The following is a 15,755-nucleotide window of genomic DNA, read 5'->3' on the forward strand; positions in this document are numbered from 1 at the left end:
AATGTAATCAGTTTAATTTAATCTGCTGGTTACATTGATAATTCCATATAAATCCTAGAAACATTCAACCACTCGGTCTTGAAATATCGTTTTAACTAGGATCTTAAACAGATACAGATGAATGCACTGCAACATAAAAACAGGCTTGATATGGAAATCTATTTAGAGGACTCATGCAAGATCCATCTCCAACCTTGTTAAACATTACAGGCTCATTGATGTTACTCACATCAGGGAATCTAGCATAAAATATCAGTTGTATGTTGTTTGTAGCTCATTTTTAAAACAGGTATGTACGTTTATTTGAACAAAAAAAAAATTAAATAAAGAAATGTAGACACCCTATTCATATATTTCTTAAAATATCATCAATGTTGCAAATTTATTTTGACATATTTTCATGAAAAGTTCTACTGCTTCTGGGGTTTTCTATATGCACTTTATATGAAAACCATCAAATCCTTATTTTTTTTCCCTTTACAACCCACACTATTCCTAACATCAAAGCATCATATGCACAAGAGTATATTGTTGTGAAACTCTTCAGAAAGAGCCACCAACTCGTCACCTTCCTGCCTGATAAGTTAATCATGACATTTATTTCCTACTGTCCTGAATCTGGGTACTACTGCGCAAATATTCTTTACAGCACACTTTGGTTGCACAGACTTTTTCCTAACTAGGTCACTCTTGCTCCTTGGGGAAATGTAAGAGAGAGAAAATGCTGTAGTTTGCCTGGAGTGAAAAGGAGTAGTACACATGAAGAAAAAATAACTTCTGATCTATTTACTTTACTTGGTGGAAGGCCTGAACATATGCAAAGGGAAAAATATTGAAATTACATTAAATGTGGATGGTAATGGAATTTTGCATGTTTCGTTTTTTTCTTTTATTTATTATTTAATTTTTTTTAGCATGTGCAGCATTGTACTGTACGTACATGTGAAGGTGATCTTCAGGTGAGTGGTGTGAAAAAAAATACAACTAGAGAATCCACAGGCAGCAGCGTGTCAACAACTACAAGGTAGAAACACATGCACCTGGGCAGTGAAATCACATTTCCACATAATGCTTGTTATCGCACTCATTATGCACTGACATCTGCCACCTGTCCACGGCTCAGAACACACCTCCTGTTCATTTTAATGGAAAGAAAGCTACAGTAGATATGAGAAGTAGATAGTAAGGGACGCTGTTTCCTAATGATCTAAGGGGGAAAACAGGAATTTCACTTTTTTTTTTCCTTTTTAATTAACTTTAATATTAGATGCATTTCAAAATTAGAGGCTTTATTCAATCCACTGTGTTAGAACAACAGATGTCTGTTGTTTTAACTTTTTCATCATGAAAAGAAAAATTTTGTCATTTAAAAACTAGCATCTGTTGCTAGACAGGGAGCTCAATGCGCATAGCATGATGACAATTTTTTAAATTGCCTTACATTTTACCAAAATAAAATGTTTAAAAAGGACCAAATGTTCATACAAATATTTTTAGTTTCACTGGTACTTGTATACGATGTATTGTCTTTAAAAAGACAGTGCCATTATGCACGTTATATAGACAAAAGTTTATGAACACCTGGTCTCCTAAACATCCCATTCCACATTTAGTCCCTATTTGAAGTTATAATAACCTCTACTCTTCTGGGAGAATGATCCAGATGATTTTGGAGTGTGCTTGTGGAGATTTTTGCTCATTCAGCCATTAAAGTCAGGTACTGATTGTAGAGGGGAGGTTTGTGGTGCAGTCAGCGTTCCAAAGCAGCCCAAAGGTATTTATTAGGGTTAGGGTCAGAACTCTATCAGGCTACTCAAGACCTTCCACTCCAACTCATGTAAAGCATATCTTCATGAAGCTCACTTTGTGAAAAAAAATGTAATGTTATCCATTGACAATGTGTCCAAATACTTCCATCCATATAGTGTATTTCTTTGGCACATAAAGTTGATTATAGATATTAGTTGATAATATTAATCACTACATCCTTAGTGTGACAAACTGGCACCAGATGATCTTAGGATCTAAATATTATAAAATAGGCCAATTAAAAACCATATTTTTGCATAATTGTAATTATAGCATAAATGGCATCAGTGATGGTACTTTGTGCTTTGTTTCAGAGACATTTTAAAGAGAAGATATAAGAAAAATCTCAAGTTCTGATAACAATCAACTCTTTGGATTTAACACCAGTCCTAGGAGCAGCTTGTAAGGTGTACAAATGGACAGCATTGAAAAAAAAATCCGGAAAAACAAGTAGCATAGTTTTGATCAGCAAAAATGGACTGTTTTTGCTAAAAGAAATTTTATATGTGTGGGAGAGAGTTAGAGAGAGACATAGTCGGTCAGGAAGTGTGTGTGCGTTGCATACATGCCGTAAGCTAAACTGCTGCAAAGGGGAACGAGTCTAGGGAGCCGCTAACCTTAAATGTCCAAAAGAGAGTCGTGCATGCTAATGACGATGCAGCAGGGTGTGCTGATACCGCTGCAGGCATAGCATACTGGCTTCAGCGCTCTTGCTAACTAGGACCCTCAATAAGACTAGAAGTATGTGTTCATGTGTGTTTTGTGTGTAAATGAGTAACTGAGTGGGAATACAAAAAAAAAGGAGAGAATGATAAAGAGTAAGGGTGCATGGAGGGCTTCTTTAAGCCTCTTAGTGTACTTAAGCTTGTGTGTGAGACAGTGAAGGACTGCTTATGTGTGACCGCAAATGCAAGTGCGTGTCTGTTTCAGTTTGTGTGTGTGTGTCAGAGAATTATGTACTAGGCTACTTTATCCATAACTCTCATTGTATGTGCATGCAGCAATCCATTACACCATATCTGAAGTAAAGAAAATACAAATCATACAAGTGGGACCCACTGGGATGGACCCACTCTAGTGCGCATGACAAGGTACCGCATACTGAATAGTTTGATCAGGCATGCTATTTATTCAATCCTTTACTTTCATGCATGTAAAAGTAACATTTTCATATTAACATTTTTAATAGAACATGAACAGATTTTTACAAGGAGTAATTTTACCTAAAAGTAAATTCCTTTAGCAAAACTGAAACTGCCTTAAAAGCCTTTTAATTACAGTGATATTTTTACTACACATACAGCGCACGGGGTCAGCCATGAAAAAGCAAAGCAGGTTAAGGGACTTGTTCAACGACCCAACAATGGCAGCTTGATGATGCTGGGGCTTGAACTTTCCATCCTTCGTGGCTGGAAACCAGAGCATTTTTTGCCGAGCCTCCACTAACTCTACAAATTCCTATTGGTATATCTTATGATGTGCATACAGTATGTAGTGAGTGTAAAAGATTCTCAGGTGAGTGTTGTAAAAAGCATGCATACAGACCCAGGGCAGCATAAACATTTTTTTTTTAATTTGAGCCAAGGAAAACACTGCCATGGGGGAGATGCACTTTAAAAAGTCAGGAATATAAAAGTTTATGCAGAAATTATGGCATCAACCCTACTTTTAATGGTCCTTCTGTCTACGGCAGTAAAAAAAATTATAGTCTCAGTAATATTCCACTGCATTTGATTACTGAAACCATGCAACTGTAACTTTAAAGCAACTGTCAACTCGTTTTCATGATTTGCAAGGTGATGTTACTTTTAGATTCTGTTGTGAATTTACAAGTGCAATCAGGCATAACATTATGACATTATAACATTATGACCAGTGAGTGAATAACACTGATTGTCGTTTTATCATGGCACCTGTTAGTGGGTGGTATATAGTACGCAGCAAGTGAACATTTTGTTTTCAAAGTTGACGTGTTTTAAGCGGGAAAAAATGGGCAAGCATAAGGATTTGAGCGAGTTTGCCAAATTGTGATGTCTACATTTACATTACATTTACATTTATTGCATTTGGCAGATGCCCTTATCCAGAGCGAATTACAACTGAGCAGGGGAGGGTTATAGGGCCTTGCTAAAGGGCCCGGCAGTGGCAGCTTGGTGGTGGTGGGATTTAAACCTGTGACCTTCAGATCCAAATTCCAATGCCGTAACCACAAATTGTGATGTCTAGACGACTGAGTCAGAGCATCTCCAAAATTGCAGCTCTTGTGGGTTGTTCGCGGTCTGCAGTGGTCAATATCTCTCAAAAGTGGACTAAGGAGGAAACAATGTTGAACCGGTGACAGTATCATAGGCGGCCGAGGCTCATTGATGCAGGTGGGGAGCAAAGGCTGGACCGCGTGGTCCAACAAACGGGAAACTGTAGCTCAATTTGAAAAAAGAGAGATAGATAGAGAAAGAGAGAGAGAGAGAGAGAGAGAGAGAGAGAGAGAGAGAGAGAGAGAGAGAGAGAGAGAGAGCACATACAGACATACATGAAATAGCTTTTTTCTGAATTTCTGTTTTCTGCCATTTTCTTCTAAGCAGTGTGAGTGAGCCGGAATGCATTTGAAACAACTGACAGAAAAGTGCCAATCAGAATTAGCCATCTGTCAGCTTCTCTTTTACCCCACATAAACTCGACTGATCTCTTTTCGGCTCATGTCTGTAAGTGGACTCTGAGACAGATGCAGCTGCATTTCAGCACATTTAATGAAAAGAAGCAAACAATTCCGTAAATGTGAAGCAGCGTCAGTATCAAAAAATCAAAAAGGAAAGGTGAAAAGCATACCGATTTAACAAGTACAAGTCCAAGCTAAACACGAGAGTCAAAAGGTTAGAGAGCTGAAAATCAGTAGGTGATTATGATTTCTTACAGACTATTTCTGTATGACAAAGTTAATCAAAACCCATGACCATAAAATAGTTAATAAGCTGCTTGCTTCAGCATGACACTAGGCAGTTAAATGAGAGGGCAGTAAAGCTCAAGGTTCTGTTTTCTCTTCTTTTTTTCCTCTGTGCCAGGAGCTAATTTTACAGCCTTTCTGTGTACCTCTTACATATAAAGAATAGTTTGGTGGTTTAGGTTAACCACCAAGGTCAGGAGTTCGCTCTCAAGAGGGTTAAGACTTCCACTTTCAGGACTGCTGGAGCGCTCTCTGTTCTGAATGCTCAGTTTTATGCTGTTGCTTTTTATAAATGTGACTGCTGAATAAACAAGTACAAACCATTTTTGTGAGCAAACTTATATTCACATGCAGAATTAATCATTTCAGAGCAATAAATTTATCTGTAACAAATACTTCATAAGCCATATATCTGTAACAACACTATAAAATTAACTATGAAAATGCACAAGTTGCTCCCAAATAGAAAAGATGAAGAATAAAATGAAGAAAAAACATTGGAAAATAAACCCTCGAAATATTCCCTTGACACAAGAAACATTTTGAACTATGAACTATATAAATATGTAAAATATTGCCAGAGTTTCTATTTTTTAACAAAAAAAGCACTTTTATTACTTGTTAAAATGATCAGTAATTGACATTGAGCTATTTATGCTTCAGTTATGAAAACTGAAAAGTTTACAAGATGATTCGAAGTGTAACAAATTTTTGCATTGGAGGGTCATAAATAAAGCTGAGAATTTTACCCTGAACAATTCTCAACAATTAAATCTCTACTAAAAATCTGTTGATGCATAGTGTTACCCCACCTCCATATGACATTATGCACTGACTCGTGGACTAGAAAATATGCATTGTAAGTATCTGTATTTAGTTTTGGTAGGCAAGCATATAGGTTCACTGTAAGTATCTGTATTTAGTTTTAATAGCATATAGGTTCACAGTGTTAAAAGATTTTCAAGAGATTAGTTCAGGTTATTTAATGTAAATAATCTTCGCCGATTAGCTGGCATTATGTTCCTGAGCTTAAATATTAAGGAAAGCTGTTGTCTTCCAGTTAGGGTGAATTTCTTTTAGGCACAGTTTGATGGGGATAAACATGTCAGACTGTCGGGTACCCAGATTTCAAGCTTGATCTTCATCGGAACATATGAAAACACATCACCGCCTTGGTGCAACACACAATCCCAATGTGACTATGTGCAATGGTTGACAAGCTATGACAAGTTGTGTTTCTTACTTATCCAGGGAAACCACATTTCTGAGATATACTGGGAATATAAATATTTGGACACATCTTCCCTTCAGTGATTTTTATGTTTGTTTTTTTTATCATTGTACATTAATACTGAAGCCATCCAAACTATGAAAGACCACATATGGAATTATGTAGCAAACAAAAAACAATGTTTAATATCCACAAATATGTTTATTGTTTTATATTGTCCAAAGTAGATACATTTAGCTTTGATGGCAATTTGGCAATCTCGTGGTATCCTCTCATTAAATTCACAAGGTAGTAACCTGGATTGTTTTCAGTTCACATGTGTGCCTTATAGAGTTAATTTGTGACATTTCTTGCCTTCTTAATGTGCTTTAAACCATCAATTGGCTTGTGCATATGGAAGGATAAGTACAGAGTCAATGCCCTATAGTACAAAATAAATATATTAAGAATATTACAGCAAAAATCTCTCAGTTGAGAGATGAAGGTCAATCATTCTGAAAAATCGTAAGAATTTTAAATGCATCCCCAAGTGTAGTCTCCAAAACCATCAAACATTATGATGAAACAGGCTCTCTTCAGGACCGTCCCAGGAAAGGAAGACCAAGAGCTACCAATACTGCAGAGGATAAGTTTTTGGAATTACCACCCGCAGAAACCGCTGATTTATTTACAAATCTGATTCCAAAAAAGTTGGGTCACTGAACAAATTGTTAATAAAAACAGAATGCAATGATGTGGAAGTTTCAAATTTAAATATTTTATTTACAATACAACATAGATGACATATCAATTGTTTACATTGAGAAAATGTATAATTTTAAGGAAAAAATAAGTAGATTTTTAAATTCCATGGCATCAACACATCTCAAAAAAGTTGGGACAAGGCCATGTTTACCACTGTGTGGCATCCCCTCTTCTTTTTATAACAGTCTGCAAACATCTGTGGACTGAGGAGATAAGTTGCTCAAGTTTAGGAATAGGAATGTTTCTCATTTTGCCTAATACAGGCTTGTAGTTGCTCAACTGTCATAGATCTTCTTTATCGCATCTTCCTCTTTATGATGCGCCAAATGTTTTTTATGGGTGAAAGAGCTGGACTGCAGGCTGGCCATTTCAGTACCCGGATCCTTCTTCTACACAGCCATGATGTTGTAATTGATGCAGTATGTGGTCTGGCATTGTCATGTTGAAAAATGCAAGGTCTTCCCTGAAAGAGAAGTTGTCTGGATGGGAGCATATGTTGTTCTAGAACTTGTATATACCTTTCAGCATTGATGGTGCCTTTATAGATGTGTAAGCTGCCCATGCCACATGCACTCATGCAACCCCATACCATCAGAGATGCAGGCTTCTGAACTGAGCGCCGATAACAACTTTAAAAATATAAGGCATATTCTGGGTTATTTAACACATTTAAACCTACATGCTTACCTGAGTGAGTGTGTGTATGTATGTATGTATGTATGTATGTATGTGTGTGTGTGTGTGTGTGTGTGTGTGTGTGTGTGTGTGTGAACTAAGCGCTGATAACAATTGGGTTGTCCTTATCCTCTTTAGTCCAGATGACATGGCGTCCCAGTTTTCCAAAAAGAACTTCAAATTTTGATTCGTCTGACCACAGAACAGTTTTCCACTTTGACACAGTCCATTTTAAATGAGCCTTGGCCCAAAAAAAAAACAAAAACGCCTGCGCTTCTGGATCATGTTTAGATATGGCATTTTTTTGACCTATAGAGCCAGCAATGGCAAATGGCACGGTGGATTGTGTTCACCGACAATATTTTCTGAAAGTATTCCTGAGTCCATGTTTCCATTACAGTAACATTCCTGTATGTGATAATGGCCCAAAGATCACGGTCATCCATTATGGTTTTCCAGCCTTGACCCTTACTCACAGAGATTGTTCCAAATTCTCTGAATCTTTGGATGATATTATGCACTGTAGATGATGATAACTTCAAACTCTTTGCAATTCTTCTCTGAGAAACTCATTTCTGATATTGCTCCACTAATTCTGCAGTATTGGGGGAATTGGTGTTCCTCTACGGATCTTGACTTCTGAGAGACACTGCCACTCTGAGAGGCTCTTTTTATACCCAATCATGTTGCCAATTGACCTAATAAGTTGCAAATTGGTCCTCCAGCTGTTTCTTATATGTACATTTAACTTTTCCGCCCTCTTATTGCTACCTGTCCCAACTTTTTTGGAATGTGTATCTCTCATCCAAAATGAGCCAATATTTGGCATGACATTTCAAAATGTCTCACTTTCAACATTTGATATGTTATCTATATTCTATTGTGAATATATATTATAAGTTTGAGATTTGTAAATTATTGCATTCCTTTTTTATTCACAATTTGTAGAGTGTCCCAACTTTTTTGAAATCGGGTTTGTAAATGCTTCTCGGAGTGGCAGACATATTTCAACATCCTCTGATAGGAGGAGACAACATGAGTCAGGCCTTTATGGTCAAATTGCAGCAAAGAAACCATTACTTACATTTTTTTTTTTTAAGTAGAAAAGGGGACACAAGGATCAAACATTGGGTCAATGGAAAATCTTTGGTCACATCAGTCAATATTTTTTTTTTGGTTCTAATCGCTGTGCCTTTGTTAGAGGTAGAGGTTGAATGGGATGTGTGGTTCCCTCTATGAAGCATGGAGAAGGAGGTGTGATGGTGTGTGGGTGCTTTGCTGGTGACACTGTTGGTGATTTAGTCATATTGTGGGCACACTTAACCAGCATGGCTTCTACAGCACTCTGCAGAGACATGCCATTCTATTTTGTTTGCAGTCAGTGTGACCATAATTTGTTTTCCAACAGGACAATGACTCCAAACACACTTCAAGGTTGTGTAAGAGCTATTTGTTCAAGAGAGTAATGACAAAATCCACTTACGATGGTTTGGGAGGAGTTGTACTGGAAAGTGAAGGAAAATCAGCCAACAAGCACTCAACACCTCAAGATTGTTAAAAAACCATTCCAAGTGACTACCCCTTGTGGCTGACTGAGAGAATACAAAAAGTGTGCAAAGCTGTCATCAAAGCAAACGGTGGCTACTTTGAAGAATTAAAAATATAAGGCATATTCTGGGTTATTCAACACATTTTTGTTTATTACGTAATGTGTTTTTTCATAGTTAGGTTGTTTACAGTAGTAACGTACAATGTTTATAATAATAAAAAAATCATCCCTTTACTTGAACCAAGAGAGGTCCTAGTTTACATTATTAACTGTTCCGAGATAACAATAAAAGCTACATGAAGATATGGTTTACATAGGTTAGAGAGGAAGATCTTGGATCACCTGCTATGAAGCCGTGATCTCAACCCTACTGAACATTTTTGGGATGAATTGGAAAGCCTCCTCAACCTACATGCTTACCTGAGTGAGTGTGTGTATGTGTGTGTGTGTGTGTGTGTGTGTGTGTGTGTGTGTGTGTGTGTGTGTGTGTGTGTAAAATTTGTGATTTTGATTGATGTAAGTGTAGCCATTTTCCTAAGCAAGTGTAACCTTAAGTTGCAAATTTATTGTTATAATATTTGTTCATAAGCAACTGCCTACTGTTTTTAACAGTTCCATTTCAGAGAATCTGCACAGAGTCTTTCAAGTTTAATTCTGCTGCACACTGCTGCCTGACACAAAGACAATGATAGAGTGGCACATTCTGAATAATGCACACGGAAATGTGTTGTTTGCATATTTCAGAGCAAATAAGTGTGTCTGCGAGAAGAGAGAAAAGGAAAAGAGTGCAAACAATACTTAGAATGTGTGTGCGTGCGTGTGCATACATATGCCCATGCACACGCTTCTCTCTGTTTGGCAACCGGTGTTCCAAATGAATGATGTCTCTGAAACCAGCATTTATTCAAGTAATAAATCATCATTTAGCTCATAGCCGTGTGGCAGAGATAACACACTTGACACTATTTTTTTTTTTTTATGGAACGCATGGTCACTCTCTATCGACCTTATTAATTGAAAAATAAAGTGTTTGGGTGTGGGTGGATGTTGATGAGAGAGAAGACGGAGACCATAATCCCGACTTCCTTCAACTAAAATGAAAACTCTTTACAATTACACATGCAGAAAAGTATTTTAGAAAGCCCAAGACAATAAACCTTGATGTGGATAGGCTACAACAGCAAAAGCTTAAAAAACAATATTCAAAATACTTCTCTTCAAATACAGACCTTAACCAGATGTGAACCAAAAACAGTAAACAGAAGATTTTTCTATTATCTCCCCAACTAAGCTACATCCTCAAAAATGCTAAGTTCAATATTCCTCCTATCTGTAAGTCCTGACTTTGATGACAGTTCATCCTAACCTTAACCTTAACCTTAACCCACTATGAAGTCTTTCCAGCTTACTATTGCCAAAATGTCTTTACAATCTTCGAAACTTTTTTTATTATACAGTATGTTTTTCAAAAGCCCACTCTTATCGGCTTTTTCTTCTTTGGCTCCTAAACTGTGGAATTCCCTGCCCTCAGAGATCAGGAATGCAGAATCCCTGGGTGTTTTTAAATCCCATCTTAAAACATACTTTTTTAGGGTAGCTTTTATGTGACTTCTTTGTTTGTTATTTATTGGGTTTTTATTTTTTTGTATAGTTAGTTTTAGTGTTTACATTATTAGGTGTATCCTTTAATTTTATCTGTTATGTCAAACACTTTGAGAAACTCCTTTTAAAGGCGCTATACAAAATAAAGTTTATTATTATTAAGTTTATTATTACAGTTTTAGTCCACAACACATCTCTATTTTCCAACCAACACTGTGGCCTTAAAACGTGGCTGCCACAGACTCCAACTTCCACACTTTACAGCACTCTTGTCCAAACTTATACTAATTGAACAAACTTGTTAAAATCTTTACTCATTCAGCCAACATTTACAATGACTTTGATTTATTTACACCATCACAAAGTACAAGGTGGGCCACAGAAAAGTAACCCGCCTCTAATATCCGTGCCACGCCATTTTACTCATTTTTATTAATTGCAGCTCTTGTTTGTCGTGTTAGCCAATCATCTGACCTTTGCATATTAATAGATTATCAATCTGGTTCTCCATTTGGATTAACTGATTGTGCTTGGTCATTTTTTTTCAAAACCTTTAAAATCTTCAAAAATCTGTCTTTTTCTTTATTACATGACACAGGACAGCACAACTCTTCTCGGTTGGTCAGAAGGTGTTAATACTAATGTGTTTTATTTTAGTATGTTACTTAATTAGCAACAATTTAACCTTTACAATTAAGTGGATGGAAGATACTTTAAAAAAACTTTGTAAATGGTACTGTTTTCCATAGTGATATTCAATAAGCATTTTTAAAAGGAGCCTTCAGTGTCATGTACAGTACAGGTAGACCATCAAGTCAAGTCAAGTCAAGTTTATTTGTATAGCGCTTTTCACAACAGACATTGTCTCAAAGCAGCTTTACACAAATCAACAGTGAAGGTGAATGGTGTGAATTTGTCCCTGATGAGCAAGCCATGGCGACTGTGGCAAGGAAAAACTCCCTTAGATGTTATGAGGAAGAAACCTTGAGAGGAACCAGACTCAAAAGCGGAACCCATCCTCATCTGGGTGACATCAAGAGTTTGATCATAAATCTTTCAACAATACAGAACACTGGACAGTGAGAACTAACATGATTACTGGAGTATAAGATTATAAGTGATGTTCTTTCTGCAGTCTTATACAGTCTATATGGTTAGTAGCTCCGAGTTTTATGAGCTCAGCATTTGTGATCACCACAGATCCAGCATCAGCTTCTCCATGCCAGAGCCTTTAAACACTCCAGGAGGTCCAATGTCAAAACTCCACACATGTAGCGGGATCCAAATGGCACTGGTACGTCTCTAGATGGTTCGGGATGTTTGTGAGTTCGGCATCTACTTCTTCAAAGGTCCGTAATCATCACGAGGTGGGAGGTGACTGGAGCTGGCCAAACCTCAGGTATGTAACCCTAGTTCCCTGAGGGAACAAGAGCTGTGTCGAAAATGCTTTGGGAACGCCTCGCATTCTGAATCACGTCCGGCTGATAGGAAAGTCATGACGTCATTGGCGGGCGGCGTCGCGCAAACCAGGAAGCTACAAAATGGGAGCGCAATGTGAGCGACATTAGCTTCTGAAAAAAGAGAAGGTAAGCGCTGCAGGGATGCAAGGGAGTATGGCCCGTTGACGCAGCTCTTGTTCCCTCAGGGAACTAAGGTTACATATGTAACCTAGTGGCGTTCCCTATCAGGAACTCAAGCTGCGTCGAAAAGGCTTTGGGAACAAGTGTCCAATCACGCCATACTGAACAGTCCCTGCCTAGTGTGAGCACAAACTGCATGCAGGACAGAGGAGCCAGGAGTGGCAGTACCACTGAAATGCTGACGTGGTCTACTAAACCTGTCGCTATCTACAGCATCGCCTGAACAGGACAGGAGGGGCCACGAAAGAAAACCACAGCACAAAAGCACAGGCTGTGAGGAGTCCGTGGGCTCACTAGAAAAAATATGGAGCTCCCTGTTACATGAGCCGAAGAAGGGACCGTCGAAGCGAGTGCTTTCCCCGGGGAACTGAAGCTCGGCCCAGCAGGAGAGGCTGGAGAGGACTCTCCATATATATATATATAATATTTTTTATTTTTTTATTTCAATTATTTTTCATCTGAGGTGGCCGTCATATCTCGAGTCGAGTGGTCGTAGGTCGGGGTCTGACTGTATATGGTAAAGCTTAATTCTTGGTCATAGTCTCAATCCTGCAAAATGGCTTTTGACCCCTTTTCTTACCTCCATATTCAATGCTCTGTTTTCCTCAGTCCTTGGTATAACCAAAAGCAATGGTATACCTAAAAAAATCCCACACTACCAGGTTTCTGAATGAATGCATAATGGTGTAATCAGGATAGCAAGAAATTCAGCCAGAAATAGAGGCAGATAACAATAACAGATACATGTGTATATGAATTGTAATCAGCCAGGGTCTCAACCTCGCTTCAGTTCCCCAGTAATGAGATGATAAATGTAATCCAGAGGATTTGCCGCTAGGAGGTCTTTTTCAGTCTGAACAGACAGATATATAATGAGAGGATCAACTGTCATGAGCAGCAGAATAAAATTACCTGAATTTGGACTTGCAAAAAAAAAAAATGTTAGAGATGAGTGTGGGGTCAACACCAAGGTGATGATAAGCAAATGTGTAAGTCATGCATTTCGGTGAATGTTTTGAGGAAAGAGTTTTAAAATCCATGAGAATATATATATATATATATATATATATATAAAACGATCCACTACAAATGACAAACAGTTTAATACATTTTAAATAGATAGATTACTTGAGAAATTTGAGAAAGAAAGAAAGAAAGAAAGAAAGAAAGAAAGAAAGAAAGAAAGAAAGAAAGAAAGAAAGAAAGAAAGAAAGAAAGAAAGAAGAAGATTCTTACTATAATCACTGCTCACTAACTCATTAATATTACCTTGAAGTATTCACTCGAGTCCCTGAAAGAAAATCACTATGCACAGGACTATCTCGGTATCCTTAGCTGTCTTGCCACTTTAACCAGTACAAACATTGACAGAACAGCTTCTGTTGTCTTAGAGTGATAACAGCAGAGTTCAACAAATGGATGAGCCTAGTTCTAACAAATGCATGAATGATTCTTTGAAAAAAAATATTTGTCCTCTGCAAGACTAGCCTGGATCTTGAATTTAAACATGTCAGACGATAATTCTTAGTGTTGTTTAAAGTACCCCCACCTGAATTTCAACTATTTCACATGACCGGTATTAAAGTAGAATAGAATAGCCTTTATTTGTCACATAAACATTATAGCCACGTGAAATTCTTTCTTCATATCAAAGTTTGCTCGAAAGCTGGAAAAGCTGGGAGCGCAGAGTCAGTCATGATACAGCACCCTTGGAGCACAGAGGGTTAAGGGACTTGATCAAAGGCCCAAGAGTGTCACCTTGGCAATACCAGGGCTTGAACCCTTCCGATCAGTAACCCAGCACCTTAAACACTGAGGTACCACCTCCCCTATTGAGTGAACCAAATAAATCAAAACAGACTGATCCAAATACTTGTATATACTATAGTCTTTCAATTGATTGATTCTAACATTTTTCCCTCTTGTAGCGATCTAAGCTTTTTCTTTTTAATTCCACTGTATGTTGAGGCTTTATGGAGCTAAAACATGTAATGATCCTGAAGAGATATAAATATTTGTGGGTAATATATGCATATTATTTTGACCTTGTAAGAATTAAATCATTTGTTGATCATCTAGGATTAAAACATTTACATACCTTGTAGTAATCTAAGAATTTGGTGGGAGTAATTGAAAAACATTTTAACAATCCAAGAATCTAAGCAACTTTTGCAGATATAAGCATTTACTAATTTTATTAGTAAGCACAACATTTGTTGATCCTACAGGGGTTCAAGCATATGTTGATATGACTAAAAAATTGTTCATATATTGTTTATATCATATATAAAAAATAATAATTACAGTCAAAATTAGCACTATCCATTAGCTACCATCCATAATATAAAAGGGTGTATGATAGAAAAATATCCTCTTCCAGAGTGAAATGAATGTCTGAAATTTGATGGTTGACCTACTTTGTGCTCAGAGATGAAAATATGATGGTCTATTATAGCATAGACGTGTATCTATTGAAGCTGTGAATAAAATATTAGTCAATTAAAAGACGTATTAAGCTAAATACCCTAGTAAAATTAATGAATAAATAAATAAATACATAAAAAAAATAAATAGATGCACTATAGCATTTTAAATAAATATTATTCTATCTCTGTAAATGCATAAATGTATAGGGCTGTGGCTCAATACTTCTTTATTTGCTAAAGTATTAATCCAAAGTGAAATATCCTATAAATATTCATATTTAACTTTAGAGTAAAACTTGCCTTGCTGCCTAGCCAAATATGTTATGTCAAATATATGCTACCGGAAATCAGTAAATCTTATTTTCTACATCCTTTTACATAGACTCCATGCCTTATATGGAAGTCTGAGATATCTCATTTTGTACAGGTCTTTTCTTTATCAAAAATACTACAATGTTTCTTCGGGGTTATGCCAGGGATGCTCATTCTCAGGTCTAACACTGCAGTCCACTGGGCTGTAAATCTTCACACACATAGCTATAGTTTTATATACATTGTGTTGCATGAGAAGGTTATTGCAGATGGCATGGTCCTTGCTTTTTTTATTGGAATCTTTAAATTGAAATGTAAACAAAATGCACATCCTATTTGCATATAGAATAATGTTACTGGCCAGACAGAAGAAAGGCAAATCTCAGAACTTTGTGACAAGTAATTAAAAGGTGTAATAATGTATTGAAGTACTTATTTTTATATCTTGTTAATTAATCAACTTTTTAATTGCAAGAACATTATAGTAAAATACAAACGCCCCAAAACTAATATTATAATACCAATGTACAATTTCTCCAGTATTTGCACTGTGGATTTAATTTGGGTAAAATAATAATAGAAATACAATAGACCAACTACTACCACTACTACTAAGAAGAAGAAGAAGAAGAAGAAGAAGAAAATACAGTATTACCAGTATTATAAACTAGTAGAAAACTTAGCTGCATTAACATTTAGCAATCATTAGCCATTATAACCATTATATGCCTTTGCTAAATTTTTTCTCATCCGAGTTGTTAAGTGACTTTAATAGAGAAACCACTACTCCATTTCAGACCGAGGTGGCTTGTAGTGATATAATTGT

General features: G+C 36.8%; 1 protein-coding gene across 2 annotated transcripts in view; it reads right to left on the reverse strand.

Annotated features, from left to right (window-relative positions):
* Positions 1 to 15,755, reverse strand: part of LOC124378226 (VPS10 domain-containing receptor SorCS1) — a 208,057-nt gene that overhangs the window by 93,380 nt on the left and 98,922 nt on the right. The gene's annotated exons all lie outside the window — the stretch shown is intronic.

Source organism: Silurus meridionalis, chromosome 24 (assembly GCF_014805685.1).
Source record: "Silurus meridionalis isolate SWU-2019-XX chromosome 24, ASM1480568v1, whole genome shotgun sequence".
Classification (NCBI taxonomy): Eukaryota; Metazoa; Chordata; class Actinopteri; order Siluriformes; family Siluridae; genus Silurus; species Silurus meridionalis.